This window comes from Carya illinoinensis, chromosome 16 (genome assembly GCF_018687715.1).
Source record: "Carya illinoinensis cultivar Pawnee chromosome 16, C.illinoinensisPawnee_v1, whole genome shotgun sequence".
NCBI classification, from domain to species: Eukaryota; Viridiplantae; Streptophyta; class Magnoliopsida; order Fagales; family Juglandaceae; genus Carya; species Carya illinoinensis.
The window spans coordinates 10046278-10068755 of record NC_056767.1 but is presented as its reverse complement, the minus strand read 5'-3'; the positions used below and the strand labels follow the sequence as shown (position 1 = coordinate 10068755).

General features: G+C 34.4%; 1 pseudogene; it reads right to left on the bottom strand.

Annotated features, from left to right (window-relative positions):
- Nucleotides 1–12497: 12497 nt before the first annotated feature.
- LOC122298791 lies at nucleotides 12498–16894 on the bottom strand (annotated as a pseudogene).
- Between the last annotated feature and the right edge of the window lie 5584 nt (nucleotides 16895–22478).

Below are 22478 nucleotides of genomic sequence, written 5' to 3'. Positions count from 1 at the left end.
GACCATGCTGTATGCTCATAACTTGGTGAGCTAATTTGTTGTATGACTTTTTCAAACATCTACCCATCAAAACTATTGTAAGTTAGTGCAGCCCATTAATTCAGTCCAGCGTGAGTTGAGAATCCTTGAGTTTCATCATCTAATAGAGTGTGTGTGTATATATATATATATTGGTATTGAAACATATACTTATATATATGCATTATAAGCAGCTTGGAGCTTATATGAAAGCTTGCCTATACCTAGAATATGCTAATACTAGTTTCATAAAGTTAAATCCTATAAAAGTAATTGGGGAAACTTTTCTATAAGGATCGATGATTTGCCATAAATTAGTGCATTTTTTTTTTTGTTTTGTTTTTGTTTTTGTAATAGAACTAAATATGGACATACTAGATCAATTTTATATTGCATGCTAATGTTACAACTTTATTTTAACCACAACGAGTTTGTAAATTTTTTTCCTTGTGAGGTCTTTTTTTGTGAACCAAATATTTTTCTTATGAAATATTTATCTTATTTGCAAGGTCACTTAGTGACACACAAAAGTTACTATTGTAAAACATCTAAATCAATAGCAGCTTGTTCGGGTGTTATTGACATCTAAGTAGCAATACTTGAACATAAAAAACTACGACCTTTTGATCTATATTCCTTAATTTTATGATAGCTGAAAATTGAGTAAAATTGATCGACGACCCTGCCCTCATCATCTCTTTTACGCATTCATGACTTCCCTGTAGGAATTAGTTGGCCTACATATACCCATGATCAGTTTGGACATGTTGCATCTCTAGGCTCCCTTTTTCCTTTTTTTAAGATTTTTTAGGATATATTACATCTGTCAACCTTGATGTATGATAGTCAAATAATATACTACGACTTTTCCATGTGAATGAACTGATTAGATGTTTCTGATAATCATGATAATTAGTAAGTAGTGTTCCCGTGCATACTTGTTATAATCAATCATATTTACTTTTATCATTTGTTTTGCTCTTTGTTGAATTAGTCGGTTTGAAATTATTATGTTTTCAAGTGCTTAATACATGCTGAAATAAAAGAGATGACCATGAGAGTTGGATTTTTTTGCCAACTAGACTAATTGTTGCTTACTGCATTGGTTCCTTTTGTTAATTTGAATTTCTCTATTCGAATAATTTGTCCCTTCAAAACTAGTTTGGCAGCTGATAATGGTAGACCATTATGTTCGCTTTAATACAAGTTAGTACTATTAGTGACCCTTAAACAACTCTTTCATTGATTTAGGTTAAATAAACAACCAAACAATTCTAACTTCATATGTGATTGCTTCTTAACCAAACCAATGCTGATATTAAAATCTGTGCACGAACATTTCAAATTTTGCATCTAGAAATTCTCCTGAAACCTCTAAACAAAATCACCCACTACCACACAAGTCCTTTGATACTTACACATTTCTATCATGGTGAATACCAACTGACGTGGGAGTTAAGATTATTCAGACATGTCCATTTTTTGACCAATGGCTATTGCCTTTTTCAGCAAGTATGAACTTTTCATAAATACCTTCTTAGACTTCATCCCCATATTGAACTTCTATACTTGATCTCCTATAAATATAGAAGTTCATAAAACATCTATACACTTCGTATTTTTCTATACCACCACTAGAGTGCTTTCTAATTGATCAAAAACACAAAATATTCCTCTTATGAAATATTTATCTTATTTTCCCTACGTCATTTGATATTTGTGAGATTCGATGTCCATAAAAGTAATACCAAGTGTTGAAATATTCATTTTTCAGATGGACAAAAGTTAGATGCACCTCACCGATAAGGTTTAGGTCAAGGGAATATGGCATTGGGGTTAGGCAATTCCTCACAATGGCTCGAGCTCATGCCCAAAGAAATAGAATAGTGAAGCGTCCATGCCGTAGATGTCGTAATACAAAATTTCTTGCCAATCAGCGAGGTAGAAAGACATTTGTTTATTATGGGTATTGATCCAAATTATACTAATTGGATTTTTCATGGGGAGCAAGAACCCATTAATTTCATAGCTGAGGACGAAGATGATACACCTGATGGTGGTGACAATAGTTATATTGATGACATCAATGATATGTTGGATGACATTCATGCGACAAACAATGTAGGGCAAGAAGAAGACATGGCTTCACACCCCGAGGAGCCCAGCACGGTTGAACCCAAACCAACCACCTTTGAGAAGCTACTGGAAGATGCTTGCAATCTATTTTATGACGGTTGAAAAGCATTTTCCAAACTATCATTCATTGTTAAGTTGCTCCATATTAAAACTATTGGTGGTTGGAGTGTAAAGTCCTTTGACATGTTGATAAAACTATTGAAAACAGCTTTTCCTGATTTACTCTTTCCAGCATCATTTCATAAGGCACGTGCATTGGAGTGAGGGTTGGGATTTAGATATATTAAAATTCACGCCTGCCTAAATGATTGTATACTCTATTGGAAGGTAAATAGCAACATGCAAGAGTGCCCTAAGTGCAAAGCCTCTAGGTGGTTGTCCGCCACACTTTCTAAACGACCAGTGCCCCAAAAGGTATTGAAGTATTTTCCACTAAAACCAAGGCTGCAGAGACTACTTATATCTAAGAAAACAGCTGTATCCATGAGGTGGCATCATGAAGAAAGAGTACAAGATGAAAGCACTTTGCACCATCCAGTTAACTCTGAGGTGTGGACTACATTTGATGCCGAGCATCATTGGTTTGCTCAAGATCCTCGGAATGTGAGGCTTGGTCTTGCTACTAATGGGTTCAACCCATTCAATAATATGAGCAAACCATATAGCATATAGCTAATGATTCTAGTTCCATATAATTTGCCTCCATGGCTATGTATGAAAGATCCATTCTCCATGTTGTCTACACTAATTCCTTGGCCGAAATCACCGAGGAATGAGATTGATGTTTACTTACGCCTTTTAGTTGATGAAATACTAAATTTGTGGGAAAATGAGGTTGATAAGTATGATGCCATAGTTAGCCAACGATTTCGATTACGTGCAGCTTTATTGTGGACTATCAATGATTTTCATGCATATGGTAACATTTTTGGTTGGAGCACTAAAGGGAAGTTGGCATGCCCTTGTTGCAATTTGCGTATAGAATCTTTGTGGTTGACACATGGGCGAAAACATTGTTACATGGGTCATCTCTGCTTCCTTCCAATAGGTCATATCTTGAGAACGAAAAAGAATATTTTCAATGGAAAAGAAGATCTACGCATGCCACCTATGCAGCTTTCAAGGGAAGGTATAATGCACCAATTAAATAGTGTACTAAGCGAAGAAAGCGCACCCCTGAGGAGTTAAACTGGACAAAAAGGAGTCTCTTTTTTGATCTACTCTATTGGCCAGTTCTGAACCTTAGACATAGTCTCGATATTATGCACATTGAGAAGAACATATTTGACAGTATCTTGGGTCCATTGATGAATATTCCATGTAAAACAAAGGATGATATCAAGGCTCACTGAGACTTGGTCGAACTCGGTATAAGGAAAGAATTACATTTGAAAGAAGTTGGTGATCGAGTTATTATCCCTCATGCCCAGTTCATTTGCATTGAGATGAGAGAAAAGAGTTTTGTGTATGGCTGAAAGGTGTAAAATTTCCTGATAGTTTTGCATTTAACATTTCAATATGTGTTAATGTTAGTGATTGTAAAATATCTGGGATGAAAAGTCATGATGCCCACATATTCATGCAAAGGCTATTACTAACATCAATTGCAGGGTACTTACCTCATGATATACGTATGAAATTGATTGAAATTAGCACATTTTTCAAGATTTTGTGTGCACGAACATGTAAAAAAGAAGCAGTTTTACAACTTGAGACTAACATTGTTCTCATTCTTGGCAAGCTGAAAATAATATTTCCACCAAACATTTTTGACGTAATGATCCATCTAGCTGTCCATTTGTCCCGAGAGTTGTTGCTAGCAGAACTAGGTCAATACCTGTGGATGTATCCATTCGAGAGGTATTTGGGCAAGTTTAAGTGTTGTGTGAAAAACAAAGCCTACCCAGAAGGATCCATTGCTTAGGCTTATATTCATGTTGAATGTATCTGCTTGATGTACCAACCCACTTCACTCGAGAGGATTGAAACATTGATGTTGGTGTCCAAACATCCGATATATCAGCCTTTGGGATTTTTGTTTCTGTTTGGGCAACAAAGATGGGGTTTTATAAGTACTGCTTTTAGACTAGCTTTATGGGTAGTGACGAACTCCCTCCTGTCTATATAGACAGAGGGACTTTGGGTTGATAAGTTGATGGTACTAAAGAGTTAGATACGTGCGACATTGTTGATACGTGTGGTGGCGACAACCCTTTCAAACAGGTATTTAGCAAAAACTACTAGCATCTAGTTTGATACTGCCTTCTCAACATTAATTTAGGAGCATTTAAATGAATGTTTCGTTTGAAAGGATAATTTATGTTATATAATCCATTTGAACTATGGGGTTAGTTGATCTTTATGATAATGTTAGTTATGAAGTAATTTTAGTTACTACATACACTTATGATCAGAATGGGTAGTTTTGAATGGCATGTGTAAATTTATATGGTAGACATTAAAAAATATGTTGTGATGGTATTATTTTTAAATAATTCAATCATATATGGGCTGAGGATGCAGTTAGGGGGACTTAATAGCATGGTTAACCAATTCTTTCTAAGTGGTATGAGCAGGGTAAACTCACCTGTGATGTTTTAGGTTTCCTACATAAAATCTGTTCACTTCAGGTACATGTTTAGTTAAAAAGCAATGTATTTGATGGATGTAGTTTGTTGTAAATTGATATTACTTGTAATATTTAACCAACACTGAGATTAAATTTGGATGCTGAAAAAACCATTGGACAAGGTGAGGGCTGATGGGTGATTGGTGAAACTAGGACGAAGATGGGAGCACTTCAAGTTCTAGGGCGAAGGGATACTGATGGTTCCATGACAGAAAATACTCAAATGTTGTCTGCTAAGGTACACTATCTACATATATATACATATTATAGTTGCCTTGTATTAAATGTCCAAAAATGATTGCCTCATATGTGATTAAATAGTAAGAAGTTGCTAATTTAGGTATATATCTTGTTTCCTTCCTACCATTGTAATAGAGTGATTGGTAAATCACTGGTAGTGGATGAAGACAGATCAAATCTATGGTACATTAAAACTATGATAACTTTCAGTGCATATGAACTAGTTGGAATATAAATGATACTATTGTAATTAATTGGAAGATGCGTATTTCTGTTTGAGACCATGAATAGGTTGGAAAATATGCTAATCATGTTTTAAGTTGCAGCTTTAAGTAGCTAGCTATCTATTTTTACCATTTGAGGTTTATGTATGATTTGATTTGAAACCCAAAGGTTTATTTATATTTAGGCCATGGCTCATCACCTAATTCTAACTCAGAAATTTATATTGCATACTATTATTTAGGTATATATAAGTGGGAAAATATTTGACTGCTTGTACACAAATTGTTATTGATGATCATGATCAATTTGATAAAACATTTTACTTTAGTTTAGATAAAATTCTATAAAACATTTTACTGATCTAAAGCATCAACACCACGAACTGGATGGGTTTTGCAAAAACTTGGAGTCAGCAGTATTATATTTGTGACCCGCCATTAATTCAGTCGTGACCAAATTATTCACTTTTGTTACGAATGTAATACTATTGGCAAGCAACTGCTACTTTTGTTCAATGAATATACCGACAATTGTGATTAGAATAATTAGATGAATGCAAAACTATTCATGGCGGAAAAATAAAGTTGCAATAAAAATCATTATGGACATAAAAATATATTGCAATTTATAACCACTACATCACAATTTGCTGCGAATTTATTTCCTAGTTGCAACCAAAAAGCTAGTTATTTGCGGGAAATATGTCAAAATTTGTGACCATAATTAGATGAATGCAAAACCGTTAATGGCATAAAAATACAGTAGCAATAAATCATTATCAACGTAAAAAAATATATTGCTATTTGTGACCTCTATATCCCCATTTGCTACGAATTTGTTTCCTATTTGCAACCAAGAAGCTAGTTATTTACAGCGAATATATTGACATTTGTGACCAAAATGATATGAATGTAAAATATTTCACGGTGGAAAAATACAGTTGCAATAGAATCATTGATGCAAAAATTAAATTGATATTTGCAACCTCTATATTTTATTTTATAGCCAATTTATTGACATTTGTGATAAATATTAGATGAATGCAAAATTATTCGTAACGGAAAAATACAGTTACGAATGTCATGGTCAAATTGGTATTTGCGACCCATATATTATTTTACCTGCGAATTTCTTTGGTATTTGCAACCAAGATGGTTGGTTACTTGCTGCGAATTTAATGATATTTGCAACTAAAATCAGATAAATACACGAACATTCACAGCGGGAAAACTGGGTTGGAAAAAAATGTTATCACAGTAAAAACTATTGCTGTAAATGACCATTGTGTCTATAGAATGGGATGGAAATAGAATGAGGATCCATCCTCTCATTGGCGACAAAGAGGGAGAGCAGCTATAAATAGATTTTTTATGGTGCAAATAAATTTTTTACGATAAGTAAAATGGACGTTATGAAGTGATATACAGACAAAATGTCTTTTTGTGTCTATGCTGGATGGTTTATTAGGGAGATCAAAATGGACGTGAAAAACACCATATTTGCGATGATTCATACATGTGTTGTATAAAGTCTTTTGAGATGGAATACTACCGACCATGTAGCAGCGAAACACAATGGACAACAATTGTTATTAATAGCGACATTTGTTGTATTAGTTGCGACTAAAAATGCTGCAAAAAGACATAAATGTTGTGGTGAAGTGTGTAGAAGAATTTCCCTTTGGTGAGGGAGGGGGTATTTATACCTGCCCTGAGCTCCTTGCCCCTGGATAGTATTGAATGCGATGTGGTTCTGTAATTGTGGCGTGCCTGTTTCTGTGTCTCATTTAATGTAGCGTGTCATAAGTCAAATGCACCCACTCCTGGACATGCTCAGCTGTCAGGTCTCTCGGGCAGGGACTATTCTTGTCCTTGCATGTAGAGATCTATTGGCCACTAAAGGTGTCAGGTGATTCTCGTTCAACACGTGCTGTCCAGCTGTCTCCATTGCTGAGCCTCCCGAGCCTAGTCTGGCTCTGCCCGTTTACTTTTGGGCCCTTGGTCTTCCTGGATTCCATAGTCCGAGCTCATTGGGCTTGGTTCATTCCCAAGGATAACCCTTCTCATAGTATCCCGCAAATTTTCATTACACATCTGCAATGAAAATTCAAAACATTTACAGCACATCTTCCTCAAACATGTATCCCGCGACCATTCACCTTGTCTTTAATGCTAAATGCAATCTTTATGCTGCTGCTCACACTAATGAGCATAGTGAGTGAATGGATTCTGCCGCTGCAGATAATTATACAAGCGATGTTAATTTTGTTAAATAAATGATGCAATATGTGATCTAAATTATTTTTTATTCGTATTTTTTTAATACGTTACTTATTGTGTATTTTCTTTCAAATTGTAGGAAAAAAAATGAGATTTTTATAATTCTACCCCTTCTATTTGCAAGAAAATTAAATTGTTGCTAATTTGTTTTTGCAAGGAAATAAAAATATTTTTGTAAAAAAATATATCATTGGTAATCAATTTTTTTTTTTTAATTTTATTTTTCTATTTGTGAGAAGATTAAAATTGTTGCTAATATATTTTTGCAAGGAAATTATATTGTTGCTAACATGTTTTTGCAAGGAGATCATATCGTTACTAATGAGATTTTATAATTATGATCTTCTATTTGCAAGAAAATTGAAATTATTATTAACATATTTTTACAACGAAATCATACTCTTGCTAATGATGATACCAATAAAATTATATTGTTGGTAATGAGGCATTTGTAACTATTCAATTTTATTAGTAATGATATATTAATTAGTTGCCAAGGTGCTTGTTTTTGCAATGAATTTGGTTCGTTGCGGTTTTCAACGAATTTGATCTGTTGTTAATGAGGATACATGTTTTTTGCAACAAAATTACATAGTTGCTAATTAGGCGAACTGTTTTGCAATGGAATTATATTGTTGCTAATGAGAAAACATGTTTTTTCAACAATAAACAGTTAGAAATTGGTAGAAACTTTTTGCATTCCAAACCTGAGGTTAATTGTAACTATTATTTTGCAAGGAAATGTTTTTGTCGCAATTATATCCATTTGCAAAAAGATATTGACTTTCATTGCAAAAGGGTATACATTAGCAATGAAAAGATTTTCGTTACAAATAATGATTGCAAAAAGTATTTCCTGTTGTAACACATTCTAGAATCAACCTTTACAACTTCCTAGTCACAATAAATAAACTATATACATGCATGGTCCAAGATTCAAGATTCAATGGATTTTGGCTACCTATAATGAATGTCTATTTCTAGAATATGCAATAAAATTCATTAATTTTTAATACCCTTAATGCATTTTGAAACTTCAAGCATCTTCATTTCTCTCTTGGAAATGCTTTTGTGAATATGTCTGCAAATTGTTCTTTACATTTACAATATTTCAGATTGATTTCTCCATTTGCTTATGTTTATCTGAGAATGTGGTTATTCCATACCTTCAAATATTCTTTTAAGCCATATTACTTGGTGTCTTACTCTGACTGTTGCAATGAATTCAATTTTTGTAGATGACTGCACAATGGTATTTTCTTCTTTTGACACTCAAGAAAAAATTTTAGAACCAAACTCAAATACGTATCCAAAATTGCTATTCATGTCATCCACTGATCTAACACAATCACTATCATTGAATCTTATTACCTTTGAATTTGAAGCGAACTTGTTTATTATTTTATAATCCATTTTTCTTTGCAAATATCGAAAAAATCTTTTCATTGTACCATAGTGGACTTGTATCAGACATGGATGTGTAGCATGCATGGTATATGGATGTGTAGCAGTAACATATAGTAAACTTCAAATTAGGATCCTAGAGAGAGAAGCATTTGCATTTTCTTATCCATCTTCTTTATTTAATTTCTCATTCAAGGAGTACTACAACCACAAAGAATTTAAATAAAATAATTTCACAAATTGACGTGATTTTATGTGATCTGATAGATTTATTTTACAATAGAAGTAACTTGATAATTTAACAAACAATATTAAGGCACATTAGTTTGTGAGATTATTTTTATATAATTATTTTGTGGATTTACAACCATATATTTTGTACTTCTTCAATACATTCTTCACGTATTTTCTTTGTGATACGTACGAAAATTCCTTCTTTATCTTGACTTATCTTTATGCCAAGAAAGTAGTGCATCAATCCCAAGTCATTTATTTCATAAACCTTCATCATGTCTTTCTTAAATTCTTCAATCATTGATGGTTATAATTATTTACTGTGAAAATTAGATCATCAACATATATAGAAACAACTAGAATAACTATGTGATCTTGGGTCTTGATGTAGAGCATTGGCTGATTATTTTTGCTCCTCCTGAAACTATGGTCACTTAAATATTTATCAATTTTAATGTACCAAGCTCGAGGTGCTGGCTTAAGCCCATACAAATACTTTCATCAAGCATCACATGGTTGTTGCATCCACTGTCTAAATGCTACTTTTCATGTTTCTTCTTAGAAGCAACTTGGCATGCATAGAATAGATGATCCTTATTGTCTTCTTCAAAAAATTTGCTTGATGAGTATCTTTGAAGTGGCAAACTTGTTCAGTATGCCCAAACATTTTACAATTTCTACACCGAAGCTTTCCATGATACCAACAATCTTTTTTGAGATGACTTGTCTCATTGCATATGCCACAAGATGGATGATTGCGTTTCTTTTCCTTCATTTTCATAGTTTCTTCCCCATAAGATATTGATTCTCTGTTAGAATTCTCTTGAAATTCTCTTCCCACTTTTCCTGATATCTAAGTTTCTATGTTGAGCTTAAATTGAAAGGCATTCTCTAATGAGGCTTTGGAACACCGAACACCTATTAAATCATTGCTCATGTACTTCTAGAGAGCCTATCAGTTATGCGATCGACATAGATGATAAGTCTTTAGACTTTCCAATTGCAGCTACAACAAAATCATATTTTTCTGTCATGTTGATTAATATCTTTTGTAACGATCTTTGATTAGATATTTCTTCTCCATAAGCTCTCATCCATTTTATGAACCTCCATTATCCTTACATGTCTTTAGCAACTCAGGATCTTTCATTATAAGATTCTCCAATTCTCTTCTCTAAATTTGGAGTTTGATAGTTCATACTTTGGTGTGTTACCTTGGAACTTCTCCTACAACATATCCCAAGCCTGCTTTGATGATTTAACTGTCATAATTTTTGGAAAGACTATATCAAGTAGTGCTTGTTGGAGAACAAAAAGAGTTTTGCCATTCATCCTTTTGTTTAAGTTCCTTCTGTTTTGACATTTGACTTGTAGAGAGAGGGCTTCCTTTAGTTTGCTTTGCAACTCCTTCAATCACCTTTCATAAATCTTGATATTGAAAAACTAGTACTGTCATCATTTTGAACTAGAAGCCATGATGCCCTTCGCCCAAAATTGATCGAATTTGAGCTCTAATAGTACTGTTGGGTATGAAAATGTGATATTTAGTTGAATGGATAAGTTGTGAGAAAAGGCTAGAGGAATTAGGAAGACTTCTACTTTTGAGTTCTTCCAAAGCTTGTAGAAAAGATTGATATTTATTTGTTTTATTTTTTATTTTTGGATTGTCATACAAAGCATCGTATGTATGGTATATATACGGGAAGTAGACAGATTCTAGAACTAGCCATTACAAATTATTTCTTTGACATATTTGTTAATACTCTGCTAGAGAAATTATATTTATAGTTATAGAAGCACCACACACTTTTTTTGAAAAAATGAGTAAATATAGAATTCATATGAAAAAATTAAGTTTTTAATGATAGACTCTAATCTTTTCTTTTTTGCAGCACTTGCATATTTCATGTCTGTATTTAACATTACTCGCTAACTAGTCATCCATAGATCCCAGGATATTTTTCTCCCTTGCCACTTGCTGGACATCCATGAGGATCATGAATAACTCGACCACATGCAAAGTAGATATGACTTCTGACACAGTTTTACATACTTAAGGAACCCACAATCTATTCTCGTCCACCGTTATTGTTCTTCCTCTAGGCTCTAACAATTAACTTGGTTTAAGTTCAATTCAATTTGAGCCTGCAAGAAATTACCCCATCCACATCATCTAAAACCTTTCCAATTGATCCTCCAATTTGTTATCTGAAATCTCGGTTGATGCACGCCGATGGTAAATTGTGTATTTGTACCCAAAACCTCTTTTTTTGAAGCACATCTTGTGTGGTTCAGTAAACCTATCGAACAGGTTGAGTACAAATAGATAATTGTCGAATAACTGGGGCTTCCTTTCCCACACTTTGTTTATCAGCTTGAGTAGCGAATGTGATCACAAATACATGATTTGTTCTTACCTCCTGAAAAGAAGTTGGCTTGCTGACTCATATCTTTGCCATTATAGAATTGATTGCCTTTTTGCTTATCTTCTTTTTTGAGTGAATCCTGCCCACCAAACTTCGATCTTCTTTATTTTTCCCTTCTTTTAGAGTTCCATTCTCCACTTCTATGACTATGGATTTTTCTTCCAAAGCTGAGATTGACTCACTTCTCCTTTAATTCATCCATTCTTCCTCTCTCAAACTCCCGTCGTAAGAGAAGACTGTGGTTGACCCATTTGAACGAAAAGTCTTAACTTTTCTCTTCACCTCTGCATTTCTCTACAGAAAGTAGAGAGAAGACTACGTTTTTTAGAAACCATTTGTAGAATATTTAAGAAAATGCATTAGCCTTTAACAATAACTTTTAAAGTTAATTGTTTTACGATGATGGATTTAAGGGTTTTTATGAACTATCACTGCAGTAGAATGGCATGAAGATGGGATAGTGATTTAATTTTTGGGAAATATTTTAGCTATAAAGTGATTACACAAAAATAATTTCACAAACTGATATGGTTTAATGTGATTTGTCAGATTGTAAAGTTACTTTATTGTAAGATAAATCTAATAGATCAGATAAAACTACTCCAATTTATGAAATTATTTTATATAATTCATTTATAAACGTAGCAGTACTCTTAATTTTTTAATATTACTAAAGAAATTATTCTTGAAAACTCGTGTATTGAGAATCATTAAAAATTTACTTTTGGGAAAAAATTGAAGATAATTAAAAACATATGCATCTTTATTTCAACCTTCTAAAGGCAATACAATTAAAGCGGAACCCATCTCAAATAAAAAAGGTAATTAATATGAAATAAAATATGGGTGGATTTAGTTCTGCACAAGAATCCCATATATATTATTCTTATGATACATGGAAGGATCTTAATTGAATCTTGGTTCTTTCTGAGATGGTAAGGAGGAGAATGTTGAACCAGGGAGAACTGTGTAAACCACAAGTGGGCTTCTCACCACATGAACCCCATCAGTCCATATAATCTCTCCTGATGTGATCGGCTGTTGTGCAACCTTTGGGCCATGTACCTTCACTCTGAACTTCTTCTTTTCCCCAGTGGCAGAGAATGACAGGATAGATGGCTTCACTACAACAGTAATAGGTGGAGGCATGTGAAAACTGAGAGTGTAGGTCGAGTTTGGACGGCCAACGTTGGTGACTGTTCTCGTGAACACAGCTTTAATTGGTGAGCCATCTTCCACAGGTAGGGAGAATGAGGGATAGTTAAGCCCCCAAGCTCTTTTAGGCCCAGTGGTGGTGCAGAAACTACTATTGTCTCCGGTGATGAGTCCTATTGTGGTGTTATTATAGCCCTGCTTGCAAAGGAAGTCGATGTAGTCTGCCTCAGATGAATCATAGACGAGCCCAGGGTCTATGGCTTTTGATGGGTTGATGTGACCTGATCCATAGGAAAATTCAAGGTCTTCATGCTTCTTTGGATCCATCTTGTGAACTGTCAAGATACAATATAAATAATTAAATTTATCTCTTTCACGTAATATCTAAATAGAGGCTTTAAATTTGAACTTAATTTTATACTTCATCCTGTTTAATTAAAATGTTTCACGCGTCGAGCCCATTTATTATGGGAGAGTTCAAATAAAAATTAACAGCGTTAAGATATAATAAATATTTAAATCTGCCTATGCCATGAGTTTATTTTGTTAAACTCTGCCTCATCAAACAAACTCCATACCAATGCAGCTTATTTAGTTATTAGCCTATATATAAATTCTTTTTGTAGTTCCAAAAACGGGTAGAAAGAAATTAGGTCTATTGAATCTGTCTATCATGAACTCCTAACTCAGTATGCAAATATGTTTTCCTTGATGTTCTGTCCGGGCCAAGAAATAATCTAAAACTTGGTCATGTTTCAAGAAGTCAAGTAATCTGTTACTTCACCAGTGGTCATGAGTGCAGATTTAATGGCGGCAGGCGACCAGTTGGGATGGGCAGCCTTAACATATGCAGCTGCACCACTAGCATGAGGGCAAGCCATGGATGTGCCAGAAATTATATTGAATCTGACACTCCTTGGGTCCTCAAAGTCATTGGAAGCTGATGCCACAGGAGACCAAGCAGCAAGAATGTCCACTCCGGGGGCAGTGAGATCCGGCTGCATACCATCCAAACAAGAGTGTTGGCATATAATATCATGCATGTGGTCTAAAACTAAAACATGGTACGGTGCATGAGATTTAGTAGAGAGACTCGATCTTTAGATCACCTTGAGAATGTCTGGGGTGATAAAGTTTGGTCCTCTAGAAGAAAATGATGCAATATAAGGTGCCACAATGTCCTTCCAAGTCTCACCAACTAAAATAGTTGCGATTGGGTTTCTACCAATGATTTGCATAATTTCATTAGGATTGTGTAAAAACAGAACATTTCTAAGTGATTGATTTAAATAGTTAGGAACTTATTTACTCTGTTGATCTAATGTAGTCCAAAATTTTGAGGCCATCGTCTGTGCTTATCCGTGTTGCTGGTAACGAGTAACTGAAGGCAACATCGTTGGTGAATGAGTTGGTCATAATGGTTCCAACACCATTAGCTGTAAGAACGCCAGTGTCATCCTGGGGGTTTCGACACAAGACAATCTTTCCTTCAACTTTGTATGAATTAAGGGAACGTGGGGAGCAGAATTTTGAAATCTCCGGGTCAAAACCTGCTGAGTAGTTTGCAGCATCTCCACCCCAAATCAAGGGAAATGATTTTCCATATAGATCATAGCTATTGATGGAGAGTCCCTTCATTATATCGTTCAAAGAATTAGCATAATGGTCTTAGTACTGATGATTACTCTTTTGAAATGCTATCTTTTGAATTAAAGAAAACTTCATTTTGGGAAACTCACGGTGTATACTTGTCCGTTGCCAAGCACAACTTGGGCAACAAATTTTCTGTCAATGGTGTTGGCTGCAACAGTGAGAATCCAAGGTGCATAATTGGCGATGGTTGATGGGATTGGCCCTGAGTTTCCAGCAGAAGCCGAGGTCAAAATACCTTTTCTCATGGCGTGGAAAGCCCCAATAGCAATTGGGTCTTCAAAATATTGGCCGACCCTGTCAAAACCAAGGGACACTGAAATAATGTCAACTCCATCTGCTATTGCATCGTCGTATGCTGCCATGACATCTGCTGAGGAACAACCGGTTGACCAGCAAACTTTATACATGGCGATCCTTGCACTTGGAACTCCACCTCTCGCAGTTCCATTTGCTAGCCCATAGTAGCCTGCGCTTGCTATCTTCCTTCCTGCAGCTGTGGAGGAAGTATGGGTTCCATGACCTTCAGAATCTCTTGGAGATATGAAGTCAGTGCTCCCGAAGTACCGGTTAATGTTGTAGAAACGGCCTCCAATGATCTTTCTGTGATTAAAAAAAAAAAAAAATATTTGAGTTACTAAGTTGACGGCTAAAAGACCCAATGCACGTGATGTCATTTTATGTTGTCTAAGTTTTGATATTCCAGACAATAGCGTCGGAGTGAGTTCTATGAGAGAGTGGTTGATTAGTTCGTTTCCTGATCTAATGTGTTTTGGACCCATGGAAATGCTAAAGTACTAGCCGGGAGAATTAGAACAGAGCTCACTTGTTGCAGGTGAAATTGGCACCGAGGCATATACCCTTCCATTTTCTGGGTGGTGAGCTAAGCCCTTCATCACTAAAGCTTTCAGACTCTGGCCAGATTCCTGCACCCGGAACCACGTGAGAAACATATACACCTAAAATTATTTTACAACTATTTTACGATCCAGTTGACAATCAACCAATGCGCGTGCAAGCATGCATGACACTTGATCGTGTAAATAGCTAGTATAACAACCTGTATCAAGAAGCCCAATAATGATATCCCCTTGATGGCCTACAACTTTGCTTCTTGGGAGACCCACAAAATCCCATGACCTTGTAGTGTGAAGCTTTAATTTATGGTTTGGAAGCACTGAAACAACACCTTGCATTTCTGCAACACATTTCAGTTACAAAGCTTTAGTTTTGGTACAAAACACAGTTACAAAGCTTCAATATATAGTATTCTTTGCCACCTGTATGTTTGACTACAATCTCACCTGACAACTTGCCAGCTTCTTCGTCGGTCAACTTGGCAGCAAATCCGTTGAAACTCCTCCCATAACTGTAAATTAGCGACTTTTTGGCCAATGAAATACTGCAATTGGAAAGAGGTATATGCTTCATGAGATACTTCAAAGGGTTCCGCAAAAATAGAATAATAAATAATTTAGTGGTAGACCTTCCGAGTACTCCTTCGAGCATGGAATGGTGCGTTGATGCAACAGAAAAGTCTCCTTGAGGCCGCTCTCCCATGTATACTATGTAGACCTGTACATAACACATGCAAATTCCTTGAAAAAGATCCCATGCATGTTGAGTATTGGGAAATATTAGTTACATGTCAATAATTACTAGGTAAAGATCGATATCTACCTTTCTTTCCTGGTCGCCATGGCAGCTTTGCAGATCAAGAGCTGTAAGCAGCAACAATATTGGGTACAGAAGAACATGTAAACCTACCTTGGCCGCCATATCAATGGTGTTGAAATTTGTTTAAATGTAGAATGTTAAGCTAATACCTTGCGAAAACAATTGTCCGAGGTGTTCATATACTTAAGAAACGTTAAAAATGTACAGGGCGAGGGAGCCTGCGCAAAGATGCCTAGCCTGACGAATTAAGCATATATATGATCATCATGTACTGCTCAAATATGGAAAGAATCTATTTGCTTGACCCAACACAATCGAAGAACTTTAATTTCCTTCTCTCTCGGTTATACAGAGGAATATTCTACAGTTGCATACGATCGATCTACAGTTGTCGTGGATTAATTAGGAAATCAATAATAATATCATATAATGGCGAAGAGAAAATAGAAGATTGGAATAAGCATGCATGCATGCAGCTAATTTATTGTAGTACATACGTACGTAGTACGTACTTAATGTTCTAATTAGGCATGCATGCGCTGGTTTTCTGATTGGAATAAGTAGGCATACATTGCGCGCATGCATGCATCGCGCATGAGAGAATTAACTTCAAAGATCCAGAATCTGGTGGATTCATCCCGAGTTATATATACCTGCATTCATATGTTGGAATAAGCTTTATTGATCTTCCTTCTTTGACACCATATTTTCCAGAATGAAACCCTCCCGCGGGTGCTATTTAAGGAGACGAATCTTGTAATTAATATGCATATTTAATCCGACAACAAAATATCAGACAGTGACGGAGCGATCGACGCCATAATAGCTAGCAGTACTGGATCAATAAGGGAATCATCATGATATGGCAATTTCCTTTCTCTATTATTATTATTATTATTATTATTTTTCATAAGACTCCATACATAATATACACTAAGGAACGCCGGGAGCAGTAGTCCCGTGGTATACCTGACATAATAATTTAAATAATAAAAAAAATAAAAAAGTCAGTAACTTATTTGCTTGAGAAAAGAAAATATAACGTTAAAGAAAAGCAAAAAGTCAAGATAAAAAAATCTAAACTTCAGCAATATATGAGTATTGGTATGCATTCATATTGGATTATCTATTTACTCTCTATATAAAAATAAAATATTATTAATTTAATAATTTTTTTAATTTTTATTTTTACCACATTTTATAGTTCTACTAATAAAAATATTAATAATAATTATATTCTAATTAAATTAATAATTGATATTATATATTGAGTGTTTTAAGTATTTTATTAGTTAAATTTACTTAAAGTTGAATTTTACAATGAGAATGCTCTAAAGCGTTTTTATTTTAACGAGTAAAGTCATTTTAATTTTTTTATTTAAAAAAATTGAAACAAAAATAAAGAAAAATGAGTGCACTGTCAACCAAAAAGGATATGAAAAAGAGACGTCAATTAATGTACACTGCGGGGCTATTAAGGGGTAGGGGTGAAAACTGATCATTCAGTTTCAGACCAAAATCGAAATCGAACCGATATCATTAAACGAGGAGAAATCTCGACCGAAACTGGCCGTTTAAAGGAAATAAAACTGTCTACATCGGTCTAAGTGTCACTCCAGTCGATTCGTCGGCGTCTTCAGTGGCGACGGAGCCTATTTTCAGTCATTGGGTGAGAGACGACGTCAAGAGTTGAGAGGTGCGACATTGAGATTTGAGAGAGAGAGAGAGAGAGAGAGAGAGAGAGAGAGAGAGAGAGAGAGAGAGAGAGAGAGAGAGAGAGGAGGGGGCGGCGTCTGATGAACCAAGGAGAGAAGAAAATAGAGGAAGAAGAAGGGTCCCTCGGGGGACTTTAAACCCTAGAATGAAACGGCACCATTTGGCTTAAGCTAAACGGCACCGTTTCATTAAGTTTTTTTTTTTTTTTTTTTTTTTTTTTAATTTCAGATATTAAACGACGCCGTTTCACTTATTTAAGTGAAACGGCGGCGTCATTTAAGTAAGGTATAAATCAAAACTTATATACCTTATTAAGTCAGCTGGTTCAGCAGTTTGAACCAGGGTCAAACTGCTACCGAACTGACATTGGTCTGTTTTGAAGAATATCTACCGTCTGCTGACTGGTTCACCGGCTGTTTCGGCCGCTCGGTTCTCGTCAGAGGCGACCGGTGGCATCGGTTTCTGTACACTCCTATTAAGGGGCGCCTTTTGGTAAAACAGGATCCTTTATTAAATTCTATAAAAGAGCTATACATCAAATGGTCAAGGGTCTTAAAGGCCTTTTGATAAATAAGACTTAACGAAAAAATAAGAAAAGTTAATGTAAAAATAACAAAAGTTATTATTCACAGTTAGATGGTCACTTATTATAATATAATAGATATAGCTTAATTTGTTTGTTTATGTGATCACTGTCTTCCTAAACTAATTGGTTTTTGGCTTTGACTATTATATGCTAAATAATGTTTAATTATTAATTTGAGGAATTCATGCTTACATACTGAATATATATATTCTATATATATAAGAAATTCTACAAGCAACCGGCCTGCGTCCCTACCGTAGCCTTGCGGCTAACGTGGTAGTCGAATTATTTAAAAAATAAAAAAATAAAAGATAGAAATAATAAAAGTAGAAATAATAAAAGCTGCTTGGTATAAAGCTCTTCGTCTTTAAAGCCCTTCGTCTATAAAGCTACTTGGCATGAAAGAATGAATATGGTATAATGCTCACAACTTTATACATAAAAACAAAAGCATGACGACTTCTATCACCATTAAACAATGTCGACAAGTATTTCCTAATTATTTCACAATTATAGAAAATACCTGCAAAAAGTTGAATGTGTTCAATAGAGGAACTCAAAGAACAGATACAAATTACAATACAACAATAGAGACAAATAATTCTAGATTGAAAGAATACTTAAAAAATAAAAAAATTATGTGCACACTTTTCATGACACAAACTTTTTTGTTTCTGAGTTTGGGAGAATATATTAAAAAAAAATTTATTAGTGAAATGCAGGAGAGTCTTGTGTCTAGTTTAGTACTTCAGATCTCTTACGTGCTTGAAATCTCTTCTTTATATTCTCAACTACAAATGTTCTAATTATACCTTCCAAGATTAGGCAATCAAATTTAAATTAATCTAAGAAAGAAAATCGAAGAAGAAATAGAACGAAACTAGGCATTTGATGCCAAGGACGAGTGAACGACCTTGTTCTATTTTCCCGTGAGCCAAAGCAATGTCCGCCTTGCAAAAGATGGTTCCTTTGCTTGAGATTCCAAATTGTTATAGCTCTGTCTATCCTCGTCACAACACAATTCATTCCCTCCATTCTCGTGCCTTCCAATGTTAATCTCATAAATACTCCTCCTTACATCCCCATCTCTATTCTTGGCCTTCAAATCTTCTTTGACTACAACACTTCGGTGCACTGGAAATCGGAACGAGATTGCCCACCTTGATGCATCTGCTGATGCATTTGGCTTCTCCTTCTTCCCTCAGAGCCAAATCTTTGAAACAAAGAAACTCTCTCTTTTTCTCCTTCCAATAGCACTTGGCAATAACCTGAGCTTGTCTTCTGGCTCAAATTCACAGAGGCAGACAACGCAGCCAAAGGGGCTCTTCAACTCTATAATGGTTTTGCAATGGAAGTTAGGGAGGGTGTCAATGGCTTTATTTTTGTCTTTTATTTTTTGGGTGTCAATGGCTTTGTTTCTGTCTTTTATTTATTTTTTATTTTTTAAATAATTCAGCTGCCACATCAGCCGTAAGGTCGCGGTAGGGACGTAGGCCGGTTGCCTGTAGAATTTCTCTCTCTCTCTCTCTCTCTCTCTCTCTCTCTCTCTCTCTCTATCTATATATATATATATATATAGTTTCAAATGCTAATTAATTACAAATGAGATCACCGATCATGCTCCTATCGTTACATGTGCATTTAATATTGGACACGATTTCATGCGCATGGAGCTTGGAAAAAAAAAAAAATGGGAAGGAAATTGCTACAAAATATTTTAATTTTTATTCGAATATTCTTATTTGTTTCTTGACCAATTCCAACCTTTTTCCATGCTTTACCAGCATTTTCTTAATCAAGAGATATATCTAATTGAGGATAAAAAAAGTGGGTGATTAATTTTAGAGAAATGGTATTTGTAGTTTTAAAGTGTAAAAGTCTCATACATGACTTTCTTTAAAAATATAGATAAATCTGGAACATACATGAATAAATCATTCTATTAATGATGGATTCCACTTTCTTTTCAAATGAAGTTTACGGGGGGCTTGCACACCTAGAAGTGTATTTAGTATTACTCTTTTAATTAATGTCTATGCATCTCAGTTGTATGCACTTACAGATTTAGGCCCTGTTTAGATGGTAAAAATATTTCATCTTATCTCATTTTATCATTATAACTTTTTTAAATTTTCAGACAAAATATAATAAATAATTCAATTTTTTTAAATATTAAAATAATAATAATATTAAAAAATTATTCAACTTGAGATCTTAAATAATAATAAAAAATTTTCAAATCTTAAATAATAATAAAAAATTAAAAAATTAATATTTTATTCAACTTTTAACTTTCATCTAAAATCATCTCATATCATGATCTCACTATCAAAACCGCATCTTATATGGTAGAGTCCCACTAATCTATACCATCACAATATATGATCCCATACCCAGATAAAACCATCTGTGTAATAAATTTCCAGATTGCAAAACGAGCATCTATCCGGTTGGAGTTTCAAATCCAACTTGGGGGAGTGCTACTATTATATAATCATATACCTAAGTACAAGCTGTAAAACAACCCCCTGATTGTCCCTTCCTATCCTTTTTGCCCATTAAAAAAGGAATAATGCTAAGTTAGCCCCCTCATACTTATTGCTAGTATATTTGATTTTCTTTTAAATGATTAGAAATATTACCACTAGTGCATTAATTTGTGTATTTTTTATAATATTTAAAAAATAAAAAACATACAAAAAAATAATTTGAACTAGTGGTAACTTTAAGGCAGCTAAATGAGGGGACTAAGTAGCATCACATTTAAAAAAAAAAAAGTTCTACTATGTACAGTCATTTTTGTATATTTTTTGTACACTCCACTAATGTTATTGGCCAAACCAATTATTTAATATTAAAAAAAGTGATGTTGCTAATCACATTAATGAAATGTGAAAGGAGTACGCAAAAGTTATATCTAGTTCATTGGCAATTCTGGTTCATACTAGATGAAATCTTGTATTGCTAATGTTTAAACCCAGTTTGATTTCAAGGAGGTTTTATGTAAGGTATTATACTTGGACAAGATCAGATAACTCTAGCTCCTAGATTTCTTTATATATACAATTAGGTATTACATATATGTGTTGGAGTATTCTCGAGAAACTAAAAGTATTTAAGAACAACAATGATACAACATTATACAGATCATGTGCATTGTTTTAAATCCTATGTGTTCAGGCAATGGATCATAATTCAAGACTTTCTTAGTCATCCATTCCCATCTGTTATTGCTGATGCAAGTTCAAGACTTTTAAGCGTAGTCATCCATTCCCAAGTGCACCTAGACACCTGGCAACCCCGAAATCTAGGGGAGGTTATACCATCCAGACAAAATTTATAAGAGTAATGCTACATATAGTCACTTCTACGTATTTCTTGCGTACTCTACTAATATGATTGGTTATATCAATTTTTTTTAAAAAAAAATGATATTTACAGTCCTAGAATATGCAAGCCCTGCATACTCCTTTTGAAAAAAGTAGGTAATCATTTTGAAAAAGTGGCATCCACCATTAAATAAATGATTTTTTCAAATGGATCTCATATTTTCCTACTTTTTTCAAAATTTCAAAAGGAGCACGTAGGGCCACTACAAGAGAAGCGAGTTTTTGTGACCAAAATTTAATGACCAAAATGACTATTTCCCACGGTTTTTGTAGGAAATAGTCCTTTTGATCACAAAAGTTTGGTCACAAAAGCCCACTTCTCTTGTAGTGGCGCTTGCGTATCTTAGGATTGTATGTAGCATTACTCTTTTTTTAATACACAACAAATCACATCAATAAAGGGTGCAAAAGAGTACACAAAAATGACTACACATAGAATTTTTGAATTTACAACCATGTTTACTTGTTAATATTGTCTGCTATATATTTCGATGGTTGATCACTAATTGGTAAGTTGATCGGTCCTTACATTAACAAATAAAAGTAAACTTGCATGCCAATTTATAAGGAAAATTATAGTCTTATGGACTGTTTTAAATGATATTCCCTAAGTTTTATTTATAGTTCTATGGCCTCCCAAAAAATTTATAATCCCCATTTGTTTTTTAAAATCTTCTAAAATTTCAATATACTTAGAAATGCCTCTCTCCAATT